This window comes from Muntiacus reevesi, chromosome 14, assembly GCF_963930625.1.
Source record: "Muntiacus reevesi chromosome 14, mMunRee1.1, whole genome shotgun sequence".
In the NCBI taxonomy this organism is placed as follows: Eukaryota; Metazoa; Chordata; class Mammalia; order Artiodactyla; family Cervidae; genus Muntiacus; species Muntiacus reevesi.
In genome coordinates, this window is record NC_089262.1 from 26,907,120 (window position 1) to 26,925,289 (window position 18,170).

At 36.7% G+C, this 18,170-nt stretch overlaps 1 long non-coding RNA gene across 1 annotated transcript in view; it reads right to left on the bottom strand.

Annotated features, from left to right (window-relative positions):
• Positions 1–357: 357 nt before the first annotated feature.
• Positions 358–18,170, bottom strand: part of LOC136146451 (uncharacterized) — a 184,794-nt gene continuing 166,981 nt past the window's right edge. Inside the window, exon 3 of the long non-coding RNA XR_010658990.1 lies at positions 358–3,679. This is a non-coding gene — a long non-coding RNA (uncharacterized lncRNA). The remainder of the gene's footprint in view (positions 3,680–18,170) is intronic.

An 18,170-nucleotide genomic window follows, 5' to 3' on the forward strand; every position in this document is an offset into this window, starting at 1 on the left:
ATGTATGGAATTTAGAAAGATGGTAATGATAACTCTATATGCAAAACAGAAAAAGAGACACCGATGTACAGAACAGACTTTTGGACTCTGTGGGAGAAGGCGAGGGTGGGATGTTGAGAGAGAATAGCATCGAAACATGTATATTATCAAGGGTGAAACAGATCACCAGCCCAGGTTGGATGCATGAGATAAGTGTTCGGGCCTGGTGCACTGGGAAGACCCAGAGGGATGGGGTGGAGAGGGAGGTGGGAGGTGGGATTGGGATGGGGAATACATGTAAATCCATGGCTGATTCATGTCAATGTATGGCAAAAACCACTACAATATTGTAAAGTAATTAACCTCCAACTAAGAAAAATAAATGGAAAAAAATAAAAAATAAATAAATAAAAAATCAAAATAAAAAACAAAAAGAATGCTTCAAATGTCAGTGAATATTCTTTGTAAGGGTATATATTATTTGAGACTATAACATCTTCATGAATTTTAATGAAAGCCAATAATATAAACGAGTTAACAAACTTTTTCTATAAAGGATCAGATAGTGAATATTTTAGACTTTGCCAGATATATGGTCTCTGTTGCAATTACTCAACTTTGAAAAGTTGCCATAGACAGTATGTAAATGAATGAATGTGGCTGTGCTCCAATAAAACTTTATTTATAACACAGACAGTGATTCAGATTTAGCCCACAGCTGTAGTTTGCCTACACTTAATATAATAGAACTGTGCATTGAGTAGATGGGCTTTCCCAACCTGGAAGGGCCCAACTTTTCATATCTTGTACTATGAGGAGTTGAGTACTCCCCTTAGGAAATTGGGAACCAGAAAGAGTTAGCCAGGTTACACTATATTTTCTTATATCATGTAACTACTTGCTTCTGAGAAATATGAGATAATCTAATTCAGAGTGGTTGTCTTTCTCATGAGTATGTATATGTTTATGCATGCAGAAGAGAGAATTCCTGTCATTCTGGAGCAATGAATAGTCTTAAACAACAAAATGTATTTCTATAAAAATTGAATCAGCTAATATAATCACTAACATTATAGGAAAATGCACCCTTCCCATATAACAAAAATATAGTACAGTATATTGATCTGTTTAATCTTAACTGAGTTGATAGATTTTTGAAAAGACAATTCTATTTTTTGCTTTAATTTATATTTTAAAGATTTCCAATGTAGTTGAACATTTTTTTTTCCTTAAAATTTTCGAGTTTACAATAAGAATTAGATCCCAGACAAGTTTATTATCCTTCTGGAATGACTGAACCGCAGACTCTGAGAAGGTTCAGAAATTTACATGCAGTCTCTGAGAAAGTCTCTTGAAGCCCCAAAGCAATCAGCTGTGCCTAAGACACTGTGGTCAGTTTAGTAATGTACTCCTTCCTTCCTTCCCTCCCTAATGAAGTTAGAAATTTTCCTTCTAATTAGGGAATTAGGGATTTCTTTCCCTAATGAAATATTAGCACATAAGGTCTTTGGCTCTAAATCTGTTTCCTATGGTACCTGTGCTAAGGAAGGGTATATTTGTCTCCTGCGTATGTATGTGAAAGAGAGGCTAATTCAACATTTACTTTCAAGGGCATTGTGTCATTTTGGATGGACCTTTCTAAAAAGACCTTGCATTTGTTAATATGAAATTAATTCTTATTATATTGCACTCACATGACCTTACACAGTATAAACACTTCATTCATTTTTCTTATATTAATAATTCTGTGCTCAACTCAAAGAAGTAAAGAAAAAGGACATTATCATGTTTTTAAAATTTCATTCTAAATATAATAGAATAGAGTAAAAAAATAGCTTTAAGTGTCAAACCACTTATCTGGGTTTTCTATGAGGTATTGAAAAATGATACACATGGTTTCAATTAGCAATGAAAAACCATCCATTCAAGAGTGGCCATTTTCTTAAACGTCAGTATTTCAACACACAATTTGGCCCTCACTCATTACTGAAGCCATCACCTCCTTCATATTATTCTACAAACAGCTCAATTCCTTTGTCTTATTTTACTTGACAGCATTTACCACAACTGACATTTTTAACTTTTAACTATCACTGTTTCTGTAATTTACTGATGTTTAAGTTCTATGAGGACAGGAATTACTGTCTGTTCTGTTTATTGGTATCTTCCCAGTACTTAGACAGTGCAGACTTGAAATATAGTAGGCATTTATTTTTGTAAAATGAACAAATGTGGATTTATAAAATATATATATATATATATAAAACAGGCTCAAAATTTAGATTATTATAAAAATGATTTAAACTCGTAAAACATCTAAGAAATTTCAAAGAGGTTTTCTGTATATCAAGTCAATTATACCTGATAAGAATAATATCAGACATGAAGAACAGTTATTTTATGCAAATTTTACAGATAATCTACAACTTTTACAGTTTTTGTGACTTATCCAAGTTACTTTTCTTAGCTATAAGAAGAAGCATCTGCCTTCCTGCTTTGTCAAATTTTAAGACTAGTTTTGGTGTTATTTATCTTTTAAGACTAAGTTATTTCTGATTATAGTATTATAGCAACTAGAGTTCATTATATTGTGATTATAAAACTTTCATATTTTGTGAGCACTGATATTGTGTAAACTGATAAATTTCCTTTGATATTGAAACACATAAGAAATAAGGGAAGAATTAAATGGGCAAGTGTTGAGTATGTCTGTTGAGTATAAAACACACACACATTCCACATGTGTGCAGAGGCTGTACCATTAGATAGTATTTTCAAGAGAATATATCACTAGATGGTATTTACTACCTGCTGTTCTGTGATCAATTCTGGTGGAAAGACCCCTAATAACTCCAGCATTTCTGTCATCTTCAAATCTCATTTCTTCTTTTTTAGTTCAACTGATCACCTCTTCAGTTCAGTTCAGTTCAGTCACTCAGTCGTGTCCGACTCTTTGCGACCCCATGAACCACAGCACGCCAGGCCTCCCCGTCCATCACCAACTCCCAGAGTCTACTCAGACTCATGTCCAGCGAGTAGGTGATGCATCCAGTCATCTCATCCTGTCATCCCCTTCTCCTCCTGCCCCCAATCCCTCCCAGCATCGGGGTCTTTCCAAATGAGTCAACTCTTCACATGAGGTGGCCAAAGTATTGGAGTTTCAGCTTCAACATCAGTCCTTCCAATGAACACCCAGGACTGATCTCCTTTAGGATGGACTGGTTGGATCTCCTTGCAGTCCAAGGGACTCTCAAGAGTCTTCTCCAACACCACAGCTCAAAAGCATCAATTCTTCTGTGCTCAGCTTTCTTTATAGTCCAACTCTCACATCCATAACATGACTACTGGAAAAGCCATAGCTTTGACTAGATGGAACTTTGTTGGCAAAGTAATGTCTCTGCTTTTTAATATGCTGTCTAGGTTGGTCATAACTTTCCTTCCAAGGAGTAAGCATCTTTTAATTTCATGGCTGCCATCACCATCTGCAGTGATTTTGGAGCCCAAAAAAATAAAGTCTGCCACTGTTTCCACTGTTTCCCCATCTATATGCCATGAAGTGATGGGACCAGATGCCATGATCTTAGTTTTCTGAATGTTGAGCTTTAAGCCAACTTTTTCACTCTCCTCCTTCACTTTCATCAAGAGGCTTTTTAGTTCCTCTTCACTTTCTGCCACAAGGGTGATGTCATCTTATCTTACACTAAAAAAAAAAAGAAAAAAAAAACATTTATTTTGTGGCATTCAAGAACTAATCTCCTGAACCCCTATTCTTGCCAATCAAATTAGTTGGAACTAATTAGTGTGAAAAAAAACGTGATCATCTAAGGAGATTTTTTGTTTCCTGCCTTATTGGAAAACAAAGACTGCTGTGGTTGGATTATTCAGTAAGTAGCAAAATACGTAATTCTTAATTCTAAAGCTATTTAAAAGCCAAAGGTGGTTTCAATTATTCACCAAATATGTATATCTCATGTGTTAACCAGTGACAGTACAAAATGACAAAAGAATAATGGAATTTCCCATTCAACTCAGCTCTATTATATACAATGCAGAAATGTGCTCTTCACACTTTAAAACAGACAATGAATACACATTGTGTGACACACAAGGCTTAAAAATAGAGATGTGTGGGTAGCCAAGTATCTGCTGTGACAATGATCTGATCTACTAATTATCTGCAACGCATTTTGGGTCTCATGACTGTTACCCCAATCTTTTCACAATTCACCAGGGGGTGATTTTGGCAGGTTGTCAGCAGGCAAACGGGGAAATGAGTTGAGAAACATTAATAAAGGTTGAAAACAGCAGCTTTTCATGTTTTGAGCTCATCATTCAAGTATAACAAAAACTGTAAGATGAAGAACAGGGACAATAGGCTGAGAAGACAAGAAAGAAGCAACCATTTAAATGACTGTACAGATTTTTGAACCTCTTGTCAAATGTGTTTGTTGTAGTTTTTTTTTGAAGTTTTCTTATACTTTTAGCTTTTTAGAAAATCAACCAATGATGATGCATGCTGTATAATCATGAAACACTTCCATTCCTAGATATGGTAAAATACTTGTAACTTTTAACATAAAAATTAACCACAATGTTTTTTTCCAAGAAAGGAACAAAACTGCAACAGCTGTTAAGATATTTAGAAATCAGAAACAGAAATGGAAACTAGCTTTGCTATGACTAATAAGAATAATTCCATTAACAAGATAGAAATCCTAATGTTACTTTCTTTCATTTACTAATGTGTACTTTTGAGATTTCTACAGCATTTATATACAAAACATGAGACCGCTGTGTTCAGTGTATTTAAATTGTATATTAACTGAATGAAGCACTAATCTTAACAGATATAAAAGTCAGGTATAAGGAAAACATATGCAGTGTTTTCAGCTTGGGAATTGTCAGTGATGGTGTGATAGAAAGAACAGGACCTAGAGCCAAACAATGGAGCTTCATTGTTTCATTCTTCTTATTGTTCATAAAAAGAAATTTTTATTTCTTATATTTGCCAGCTATGTGACTTTGGGTCTATTTTTAACTTCTAAGAACATCAAATATATTGTTTATAAAATAAGACTTATAGTGCCTCCTTTAGAAAGTCATTATCTGAAGTTCATATGGATGAGACAGTGAACTGTAACTGTGACGGTAATGGTAATGTGTACTTTTACAACTGAAACTTAAAAGGGAAAAATGAAAACATAATGTTATAAGATATGTAATGATTTCTCTAATCTTGGGAAGTTAATGATGTAGCATTAAAAATATAATATATTAAAATGAGACTTTATTTTCCATATGCAATGGAAAATAATTCATTTTAATTTACATATGGATTTATAAAGCTAATACAAATATACAAAGAATAATTTAATGAACTCCTTTTTAATCCTGGTATATATTGCTCAAGTATAATTTCATGCAAAACATTAATTTGAAGCTTTCTTTATAGCCCATCCCCCGTCTTGTTTCCTTACTCTTCAATAATTAACCAGAATTGCATCCTTCCTACTTTTAGCATCTTTACCTATGTGAGTTTCTATAAAAGATATATTATTTCAAGCATCATTTAAAGATACATTGCTTTTTCATATACAAAACTCTGTATTTGTGATCTTTCTTTATATACAAAAATCTAGCTCATTCAATTAAACAGCTGAATAGCATTCTCTGGTATAAACATAGCATATTCAATCAAATTATTTCTATAAGTGGGTACTTAAGTTCCTTTAAATTTGCTATTTTAAATAATGTTTTTAGTAGGATCCTTGTGCATGGTCCCCTGTACACAGACACAAAAATAGTATTAAGCTGTGTGGCCAAAGTGCAGTTGTTGAGGAGCTTAGGCTTCCTTAGTGGCTCAGACAGTTAAGAATCTGCCTGCAATGCAAGAGATCCAAGGTTGGATTCCTGGGTCAGGAAGATCCCCTGGAGAAGGGAGTGGCAACTCACTCCAGTATTCTTGCCTGGAGAATTCCATGGACAGAGGAGCCTGGCAGGCTACATACAGTCCATGGGGTCACAAAGAGTTGGACACGACTGAGTGACTAACACTTTTAATGTTTAAAACCAATAGGTATCTTAAAGAGATCATCTTGATGCCATGAACTCACTTTTTGAGGCACAGTTAGCCAATAAGTGGTGAGACTACAAGTAGATCCAAAGCCTCCTGAATCTTATTTCTGTGCGCTTGATACTGTGTCACCATGCTTCATCCAGCTTGGTGTTTTTCTTCACTACACAGATGCTTGTGCATTTATTCTCAGTACTATCCACAAAAGTACCCTCTTACTATTAATCAAATGGCCCTCTAATAACATTGAGTAGGCATTTACCAGCACGTAGGAATGGGAATCAGGAGACTTCAGCTCTACTATCAGTGTTCAGTAATCTTTGGTCACTGCACACCTCACTTAGTTTCCATTTCTCCACCTCCTTCTTAGGCCTCATTTTGGTCCAACAAATATCTCACAGTAGCACCTCTACGTAACTATCTCACAGGCGTCTCAGCATTAACATACTGAGAAATGAACTCTCCTTCTACGGCCCCTCATTCTGTTCTCCCCAAGCCTTTTCCATCACAGTCAATAACATCTCAACAAGATACACTGAGCAGCTCAAGACAAAAAAAAAGAAAAAAGAAAATTAGAATAATTCTCTACGACACATACTAACTCTCAATATTAAATATTTTCTCAAATTATCTGTATTCTGCTGAAAGTGAAAGTGAAAATTTCACTCAGTCGTGTCCAACTCCTTGCGACACCCCAAAGACTGTTGCAATAAGGAGTTCAAGATCTGAGCCACAGTCAGCTCCTTGTCCTGTTTTTGCTGACTGTATAGAGTTTCTCCATCTTCCACTGCAAAGAATATAATCAATTTGATTTCAGTATTAACTATCTGGTGATGTCCATGTGTAGAGTCATCTCTTGTGTTGTTGGAAAAGGGTGTTTGCTAAGACCAGTGCATTCTTTTGGCAAAACTCTGTTAGTTTTTGCTCTGCTTCATTCTGTACTCCAAGGCCAAACTTGCCTCTTACTCCAGGTATCTCTTGACTTCCTACTTTTGCATTATAGTCCCCTATAATGAAAGGGACATCTTTTTGGGGAGTTAGTATTAGAAGGTCTTGTAGGTCTTCATAGAACCGTTCAACTTCAGGTTCTTCAGCAGTACTCGTTGGGGCATTGACTTGGATTACCGTGATATTGAATGGCTCACCTTGGAAACAAATAGAGATCATTCTGTCCTTTATGAGATTGTACCCAAGTACTGCATTTTGGACTCTTTTGTTGACTATGAAGGCTATTCCATTTATTCTAAGGGATTCTAGCCCACAGTACTAGGTATAATGGTTGTCTGCATTAAATTCACCCATTCCAGCCCATTTTAGTTCACTGATTCCTAAAATGTCGATGTTCACAATTGCCATCTCTTGTTTGACCACTTCCAATTTACCTTGATTCATGGGCTTAACATTCCAGGTTTCCTATGCAATATTGTTCTTTACAGTATCAGATTTTACCTCCATCAGCAGTCACATACAAAACTGAGTGCTGTTTTCACTTTGACTCTGTCTCTTCATTCATTCTGGAGTTATTTCTCCACTCTTCTCCAGTAGCATATTGGGCACCTGCTGACCTGGGGAGTTCCTCTTTCAGTGTCATATCTTTTTGCCTTTTCATACTGTTCATGGGGTTCTTGAGGCAAGAATACTGAGGTGGTTTTCCATTCCCTTCTCTTTCTTAAATGGAAGAAAGTCAGAAAAACCACTAGACCATTCGGGTATGACCTAAATAAAATCCCTCATGATTATATAGTGGAAGTGACAAATTGATTCAAAGGATTAGATCTAGTAGACAGAGTGCTTGAAGAACTATGGATGGAGGTCTGTGACATTGTACAAGAGGCAGTGATCAAGACCATGGCAAAGAAAAAGAAATGCAAATAGGCAAAATGGTTGTCTGAGAAGGCCTTACAAATAGTTGAGAAGAGAAGAGAAGTGAAAGGCAAAGGAGAAAAGGAAAGATATACTCATCTGAATGTCAAGTTCCAAAGAATAGCAAGGAGAGATGAGAAGCCTTCCTCAGTGATCAGTGCAAGGAAATAGAGGAAAACAATAAAATGGGAAAGACTAGAGATCTCTTCAAGAAAATGAGAGATAACAAGGGAATATTTCATGCAAAGATGGGCACAATAAAGGACAGAAATGATATGGACCTCTCAGAAGTAGAAGATATTAAGAAGAGGTGGCAAAAATAAATAGAAGAACTATACAACAAAATCTTCATGACCCAGATAACCACAATGGTGTGATCACTTACCTAGAGCCAGACATCCTGAAGTGTGAAGTCAAGTGGGCCTTAGGAAGCATCACTATGGACAAAGCTAGTGGAGGTGATGGAATTCCAGTTGAGCTATTTCAAATCCTAAAAGATGATGCTGTGAAAGTGCTGCACTCAATATGCTGGTAAAGTTGGAAAACTCAGCAATGGCCACAAGGACTGGAAAAGGTCAGTTTTCATTCCAGTGACAAAGAAAGGCAATGCCAAAGATTGTCAGCCTACCAGACAATTGCACTCATCTCACACACTTGCAAAGTAATGCTCAAATTCTCCAAGCCAGGCTTCAACTGTATGTGAATCGAGAACTTCCAGATGTTCAAGATGGATTTAGAAAAGCAGAAGAAGAGAGACAAAATTTCGACATCTGTTGGATCATTTAAAAAGCAACAGAGTTCCAAAAAATCTACTTCTGCTCTATTGACTATGCCAAAGCCTTTGACCATGTGGATCACAACAAACTGTGGAAAGTTCTTAAAGAGATGGAAATACTAGTCCACCTTACCTGCCTCCTGTGAAATCTGCATGCAGGTCAAGAAGAGACAGAACCAGACATATAATAATTGACTGGTTCCAATTTGGGAAAGGAGTACAGCAAGGCCATATATTGTAACCCTGCTTATTTGACTTTTATCATGCGAAATGCCAGGCTGGATGAAGCACAAGTTGGAATCAAGATTGCTGGGAGAAATATCAAGATATGCAGATGACACCATCCTTACGGCAGAAAGTGAAGAAGAACTAAAGAGCCTCTTGATGAAAGTGAAAGAGGAGAGTGAAAAAGTTGGCTTAAAGCTCAACATTCAGAAAGCTAAGATCATGGCATCTGATCCCATCATTTCATGGCAAATACATGGGGAAACAATGAAAACAGTGACAGACTTTTTTTTTTGGGGGGGGGGGGCTCCAAAATCACTGCAGATGGGGACTGCAGCCATGAAATTAAAAGATGTTTGCTCCTTGGAAGAAAAGCTATGACCAACCTAGGCAGCATATTAAAAAGCAGAGATATTACTTTGCCAATAAAGGTCCATCTAGTCAAAGCTATGGCTTTTCCAGTAGTCATATTATGGATGTGAGAGTTGGACTATAAAGAAAACTGAGTGCTGAAGAATTGATGGTTTTGAACTGTGGTGTTGGAGAAGACTCTTGAGATTCTCTTGGACTGCAAGGAGATCCAACCAGTCGATCCTAAAGGAATTCAGTCCTGAATATTCATTGGAAGGACTGATGCTGAAGCTGAAACTCCAACACTTTGGCCACCTGATGTGAAGAACTGACCCATTAAAAAAGACCCTGATGCTGGGTAAGATTGCAGGCAGGAGGAGAAGGGGACGGCAGAGAATGAGACATTTGGATGGCATCACCAACTCAATGGACATGAGCCTGAGCAGGCTCTGGGAGTTGGTGATGGACAGGGAGGCCTGACATGCTGCAGTCCATGGGGTTGCAAAGAGCCAGACACAACAGAGGGACTGAACCGAATTGAACTGATGGACTGTTGCCTGCCAGACTCCTCTGTCCATGGAATCCTCCATGCCAGAATACTGGGGTGGGTTGCCATTCCCTTCTCCAGGGGCTCTTCCCAACCCAGGGATCAAACTGGGATTTCCTCCCTTGCGGGTGGATTCTTTATCATCTTGGCCACCAGTGAAGCCCTAGCCACCATAATCCTATTCCAAGCCTGAATACCTGGTTTGATGGTACCATGCTCTTCTTCCCTCTCCACACAATTATCTAAATAGTACTTAGAAATTTATTTAAAAATGTAAATTGGCTCATCTCATCAATAGCTTAAAGCCTACCCATGAAAGTCTCCTCATTACTCTTAAAATTCAAATTCCCTACCAATGTCTATCTAGTCTCATCTTGTCCAATTTTCTCCTGTGTCCCTTCCAAACTAAAATAAGCCTCCATCCCCTTATTCATGCTCTGTGTTACCAGTAATTCTCCTTAATTACATTCTATTATTTTGCTAGTGTTGCTATAATAAAATACCACAAACTGTATGACTGGAAATATATTGTTTCCCAGTTCTGAAGGCTAAAATCTTGAGATCATCAGACTTGGTTCCTTCTAAGAGCTTTAAGGAAGACTATTCCATGCCATTCTTCTAGATTCTGGTAGTTTGCAAGCCATCTTTGGAATTCCCCTGATATCTGTCTTCATGTTCACCTGGTGTTCTCCCTCCTGTGTTCATATCTGTATTCCAATTTTCCCCTTTAATAATAAGACACCAGTCATAATGGATTAGGGGCTCCGCCTGCTCCAGTGCACCCTCATTTTAAATTAGCTAATTATATCTGCAATATATCTATTTCCAAATCAGATCACATTTTGAGGAACTGGGGGTTAGAAATTGAATATATGAATTTTTGGAGAGGACACAATTTAATTTATAACAAGCACTTTTCAAAATGTATTATATCTATATGTGTGTGTTTGCTTATTGTTTTAGTGACCATTTCCTCTACCAGACAGTTTTTCTTTTACTTTTTTTTCAGAAAGATATATCCAGTGACCTCAACAAGTTTGGCAGTTGATAGTTGATAAATATTTATTGTTTTTCTACATATGTCATTATGTGATTTATAAAGTCCATTGCTGTTCTGAATTTTGTGATTTTGCTTTCTCTATGCCCAATTTTATCATCACAATTTTATCCAATGCCATCCCAGGGCAAATTTTTCAAAATGTAAACCATATGTCAAAATAAGGTAAACATAAATCCCATTTTGCTTTATGACTTTCTAAATAATTCAAACCTAAATATGTAGCTTTTAGAAAGGAGATGGAAGTAGTGCCATAGTTCACTTAGTAATTTGTCAACCAACTTTCAATTTACTTTAGCTTTGAAGAATGAGATTTAAGAATAATAATATAAAATGTAACCTCACTATTTCATGATGGATGAGGGAAACTTGAGAGAATGCCCCTCCATGGTTCAAAGATCACTGGTTTATACTGTACTGTTCGTAGAGGAACTGTCCTTCTGTCCATCTCACTACAAACAAGAGACGTAAATCCTGTAATAGCCTACTAACTTAATCCTGCATTTATTACACATTTCCTCAGCCTTCTCTTACTCTCCCTTTTTACCAGTTCCATCTTCTATGCTGTCAAAAAAGCATGAGTCTCTTGTTTTAAGAAGGCTTGTTTTAAATCTTCCTAATCTATTATTGAATCTGGTCCCTCAACTCAAACTCCATGATATTTTCTTCAGCCTCTTTAAATCAATCATGTCACCTTCTGCTAGATGAATCTTCCCAAAATGCCATTTTCATTATACCACTTCTCTGACTTAAAACTATACAGGTACATATCACCTATTGGATCAAGTTTAAGATTCTAAGTCTCCATTAACTAACCTCAGATTGCTCATCCCTTTTTTAACTTCCACTATGTCTCAGACTTACGCCATCTGTCTTATTCTTTCAACAGCTCTTGCCAATTTCAACTCTCTTGCTTTATTTATGCTGCTTTTCCAAGTGAGAAAGACCTGCCTACTACTTCCTGAAAAATCCAACTCTATCCAGTCATCGAGTTCCAGCTAAGGAAGTTCTCATGAGGTTGACTCTTCCAGTCTATAAAATATTCTCTGCCTCAAATTCTGTAGCAATTTTATTTAGGAAGCAATGAGGAAAAAGTATATATATATATATATATATATATATATATATATAGTTTAGAGTTAGATGAGTGAGCATTAAACTTTTGACTCGTCTGTGCTTTTTGGCATTCTTCTTATCTCAATAAATAGACAACCAACTTCAGTACCATCCACAACTAAGCCTGAGCTACATGGAATCAATAAAGGCAAATCTTTTAAACAAGACTCTGTTTATTTCATGTATAAGCTATTCTCTTCATATTTTTGCTTTGCACTTTTTTTTAATTTCAATGCCTAAGTACTTTCATCACAACAGCTAATGTATAGCATACACACAATTGCAAGATTTCATATGAAATAAATTACATCTAAAATAAACCTACTGCTAGTGCTGTCACTTCTGGCACGTCCAACTCTTTGCCACCCTGGACCCCGCTGGGCATCTCTCTCCATGAGAATTTCCTGATAAGAATACCGGAGTGGGGTGCCATTCCCTCCTCCAGGGGATCTTCCCCACCCAGGGATAGAACACGCATCTCCTGTGTCTCCTGCATTGGAAGGCAAGTTCTTTACCACAGGTGCCACCTGGGAAGCCCAAAATAAACCTAGAGAAGGTCTATATCACTTAGTAGAAAGCCTTTATAAACACAAGCCAGCAGAAATCATGGAAATTATAAAGCTATAGAAAGTTCATGAAAAAACACATTTTGTATCTAGCTGCCTCAATTCTTTAATCATATATAACATATTAAAGGAATATTTTGCTCCTGACTAATGATTCAACTTCACACTTGCAGTATAACACTGATATGGGGGAAACAGAGGGAACAAGGATAAAACAATATTAGTAGACTACAAAAGCATGTTAATTAAGAATGTATTTACTTAAAAATACCAAGAATAATCTTCCCACATAAAGAGCACATATGAAAAGTGGAACTACATTAAATGTTGGGCATGTATTCAACAATATTAATCTTGCGATGCTTTAAAAATCTCTGAATAGTGGAAAAGTTTGCATTTTTCATTTATTGTTCAGTCTGTCATCATAGGCTGACACCCTATCCCATTATACAAACCAGGTGGCCTAGCCACATGTAATATGCAATATGTATATGCAATACACATATACAATAGTATTACATATCCAAAATATGGCTAGGTCAAAATGAAAGCACACTGAATTTTGGAGTTTTAGCTAAAAATTGCAGTGTCTCAGTTTTCTGTTGAAATGATAATACTGTACTCTGTGTGTGTGCTGTGTGCTTATTTGCTCAGTTGCATCTGACTTTCTGCGAACTTTTTGGTCTGCAGCCTGCCAGGTTCCTCTGTCCATGGAATTTTCCAGGCAAGAATATTGAAATGGATTGCCATTTCCTCCTCCTGGAGATCTTCCATACTCAGGGATCCAATCTGCGTCTTTTGTGTTTTCTGCATTGAAGGCAGATTCTTTACTTGCTGAGCTATCAAGGAAGCCATGATATTGTACATATTAAGTAAACTTTGCAAAACACTAAAATTCACCTATGTGTTTTCTGCTCTTCTTAATGAGGAGTTACAAATTTTTAAATTGTACACGTAGCTTAAATCATATTTCTGTTGGACTATGCTGATCTAGATTGTATAACACCTCATAAACTTTCAATAAAGTTCTTTATATGAATAAGTGAAGACATTCCATAATGAGTTAAAGTATCTGTCTCTTGCTGCAATTATTTATTGTCTGTTTACAATATTAAATGTTTAAAACCATATTTTTAAATTTTAGAATATTTTTATTTTATGCTCAAAAAGTCTGACTTTTTTCCAGTATACTACTACCATTCACATTATTTATACCATGTAGCACAAATAAATTTTTTCAAGGTTGTGTACATGGCACATTAAAATGTGCCTGTTTAAAATAAAATCCAAAAATAAAAAATAAAATAAAATCCAACTTTTCAATTTTCAACAACACTTTTCATATGTAATTTAAAATTGGATGATCTTTTCTTTGAATTGAGCAGATGTTTTGACATTGTTGATATTTTGGTGATATATGCTATTATATTTACAACAAATTTTTACCAATATACCTTGAAATAGAGCCATAGGCCAATATACTCCCTAACAAGGTTCTTCTGCCTCCACTCTGTTTTACAGACAGCTTCCTCATTTGACACACAAGTTCATCTACCAAGAACCAGCCTATTCACTTATGTTAGTCCTTACAGGCAAGACCAAAGCTCTTTTGAAGGCTAAAATTTAATAAAGCTTGGGAAAGTCTAGTCTAAAAATAATTAATTAAGAATTTTAGTTAGACCCTGTTTAGAGCACACCATGTTACCATCTGCGTCTCCTCTACCTGAGGCCCACGGTCTATAAAACTGAGATTTTGATCTTGATGAAAAGAAATAATTATGGACCCTGACAGAATGTGAAAGCAAGGTTAGTTTTCTAGGAGCACAAGGGTATAGAAATTCTATTTTTTCTCCAGAAAATTGTAGAACTGGCCAATGAAATCCAACCCAACCCTCTTCTTTTACAGATGAACCACCAGATGCCTTGAGAGGTTCAGAGACTGCCATTGTCACAGTGAGATCCCCATCCAACTCCCTTCCCCTTGTAGCACACGATCCTCTTTTCACTCTGAATTTACTTCATAAGACACATTCATAATGACTAACTGAACTGAGTTCCAAACAAGTTATCAAATTCCTCAAACTAGCATATAAGAGAAATAATCAGTAGAACAGAGCAAAAAAAAAATTGCTTAAATTCAATGAGAATAGTGAAATAAATGATGGCAGTCATCGATAACAACAAACTGTTTCTTAAGCATAACTTCCAAGAATACCATTTTCATTTTATTTATTTTATACTTCTGAGAGTGTACACATTTTTCTTTCTGTATTTGGGCATTTTCCCTAATTACACACTTAACCATATGCAATGGAGTCACTCCGAATCCTCATGCCTTTCCTCCTTCTAATTTTTAAACTCTTTAGAATCGTTATATCTAATCATCACCTATGAGTATCTCATATGATTTTTAATACTTCAGGCAATTCTCCTTTATAACCGAATCATGATTGTAAGTGTTCTGAGAATAGCTACTATGTTTTATAAACCATTGTTATCCTAGGAGACTTTTGTCAGAGGTCTAAAACCCAGCAGGATACATTGTGCATATTGGACAATCAATAGACAAAAGCTGATGGACTAGTAGAGGTAGTCTTCCTTCCTTCCTTCCTTCCTTCCTTCCTTCCTGAGTTTGTGATAGGAAGACTAACATGTTCCAAATGCTGAAGGAAAGATATGCGCTGATGGCATTAACAATTGGCAATACATACTATTGATTATGGGCTTCCTAGGTGGCTCAGTAGTAGAGAACCTACCTCTCAATGCTAGAGATGCAGGTTCAATCCCTGGGTAGGGAAAATCCCCTGGAGGAGGGCATGGCAATATTCTTGCCTGGAGAATCCTATGGACAGAGGAGCCTGGCGGGCTACAGTCCATAGGGTCACAAAGAGTTGGACACAACTGAAGTGACTAAGAACTCATGCATTGTTGATTATGTGTCATAAGGACCCCTGATCAAATATCGAAGTAAGGAGCCAGGCCACACAGGTCTCCAGGCCCAGATTCTGTGATGTTTACACAAACTTTGTGGCCTCACATCTCTGCACTATATTTCTGGATTACAGGTCAGAGCACTTTACAGACAATGTCATATTTACCTTTATGGTATTCTCTGATTGTTGAGAAGGGTCTAATGCTTAGCCCATTTCCCTCGATTGCCACAGGGAAAAATATAAGCAAAGAGAGCCTGAATCATTTATACGGTGCTGCACCATAAGGCAAAGAAAGAGGCAGGTGCAGGTCTCAGATGGTTGTCTAAGTCCACATTCCACGCTCTATCTGCTAGATAATCCTGCCTTCCCTCTCAATAGAATATTTCCCTAGATAGTTCCTGAAACATTTATAGCAGAAGCCTGCAGAGTCTCTGTTATAGAAGTTTGTGGAAAACTTCCAGGCATCTAAAAATGTAAGAAACGGCCACATTTCACTTTGGGTATTCACATTTGAGAAATGATGTTTTTTTTCCTCCCCTCAAATATTCAAAAGTTTGATCTAAGGCAAAAGTTTTACTATTCCTCCCTAAACTGGAGGAATGAAAACACCCATGAATTTTCATCAGTTTGCTGTAGGCAGAAATTTGCCAGTTTGCAGGAAAATGGCTTAAAAATCGAAGCCGAGATGAAATACTTGAACTTCTTGTGTGAACCTATGAAAGTAATATTTTTCTTTATCAGCTGATATGAAGGTTTGCACAACCCTACATTACTTCAGTATAAAAATGACTTTTCCTGTCTAAAATGTCACAAAACTGTTTGGATTTTCCAGAAAACATTCATAAAAAGGTTCTCGTCCCCTTAATTTTGTCATTTGCCATCTTTTCCCTTTTATTCGTTATCTATTTCCATACTTAATAGAAATTCCCTATAACTAACTTCCTGTATCCTTCCCTATGAAGTATGCTTTGGGAGAAGTTGTAAATGGGATAAAACTGGAAAACTTTTCCTTTCTCTGAGTGTCAAACCCTGTATAGACTGGATAGTCGCTACCTATCTAGCTAGAAACTGTAATCATATTGAAAGCTGTTGAGCCCCTGACTGAGTCCCACCCTGAAACATGAATGTTGGGTTGGCATTTGCCCAAATTACCAACTGCATCATGTCAACCTGGTATTAGTTTAGGCCATTTGGATGTCAGTAATAATTACCATAAGCAAAGGTACTTATGCTTCAATATGGTTCTTCCACTAATCGGACCAGAAGGATCCACTGGATGAAACCTTGCTCTATCTATTTCTTTGCCATCCCCCTGCTGGCAAGTCAGTTTTACTTTTATGGCATCTATTTAATTAAATCCATTTCTCAAAGATTTTTTTTTTAATTTCATACCAACATATATTTCTGGAGGCATCAACTACCTGAAACCTGCTATAATAAATGACTAAAGTATTTATGCTGATAATGATATTAGTAATGTAAACAAGAATTTGCATACCATCCAATCACAGGCATTTATTTGTTCAAGAAATTAGTTAGCATTATGTGTGCTTCCTATTCAACTGACTTACCAGTGAAGGAGGCAATAATCCTTTCACTAATATTCTTCCACAAAGCATCTTGTGAGCTTTCTTAATTATTAGAATTTGAAACCAGTGAAAAGACTAAATCAAGTAGACATATTAGAATATCGATACAAGTGGAGGTTTTGACTTTAGTATTTTTGCCCCATAAATATCTCTACTTTACTTTCTAAATATTCTATTGTCAGGCAACCATGTGTTTTGAGTTGCTTGTTTAATAGTTGTGGGGAAATAGTAAATATTCACATACTCTTGTTGGTTTATCCTTCTTGTCTTATATTAAGGAAGAAAAAAATGAAAGGTCGCCGGGTGGCTTAGAGCACTGACTATCATCTACAATTGAAGAAAAGCCACTCGGTATTTATAAGAAGCAAGAAATACTCATGGTCTTATTAGAACTACAAAGCAGCCTAGATAAAGGATACAGTTTATACTTAACTCCACAAATTGACCTACGTTTTCAATCACCACCAAAGTATAATTCAGGTTCTCTGAGAAACAGATGCCAAGACAAGATCAGATGGGCAAGAGGTTTGTTAAGGGAAATGCCTATGAGAAAATTAGAAAGGAACCAGGAAGTCTTAAAGAGTCTTCAGACCAAGATGTTTATCTGACTCTTGAGAAGAAGAAAAGAAATAGATGAAGGCAGATCTAAGCACGTCTGGCATTGTCAAGAACCAATAGGGAAGACTGAGCCAAAGAGGCCTGATAAAGGAGCTCTGTATCTCCAGGAATCACCTAGCCTGCTGCTGTCAGCACAGTTCTCAGCCTTGGGTGGGAATAGTGATGGGGATTGGCAGCCTTGGTTTGATAGTGGTGATGGCTTTCAGAGCACAGCAATAGGAACCATTGCTGAACTATGCTCTGCTCATTGGAACTTTTGAGAAACATAATTTGATGGATGCCACAAGCCACCTCTTGCATCACATACATTTACTTTACTCTCTACTTGGGGAGCATCTTATCCAGGGTTCCCATAGGCCTCTCTACCTGATGAGAAACTCAGAAGAGGCAGTTTTGATGCAGTCGATCTAATCTCAAGACTACAAATGATAGTTAAACTATCCCTCCTCTGTTCAGTTTAGTTCAGTTCAGTCACTCA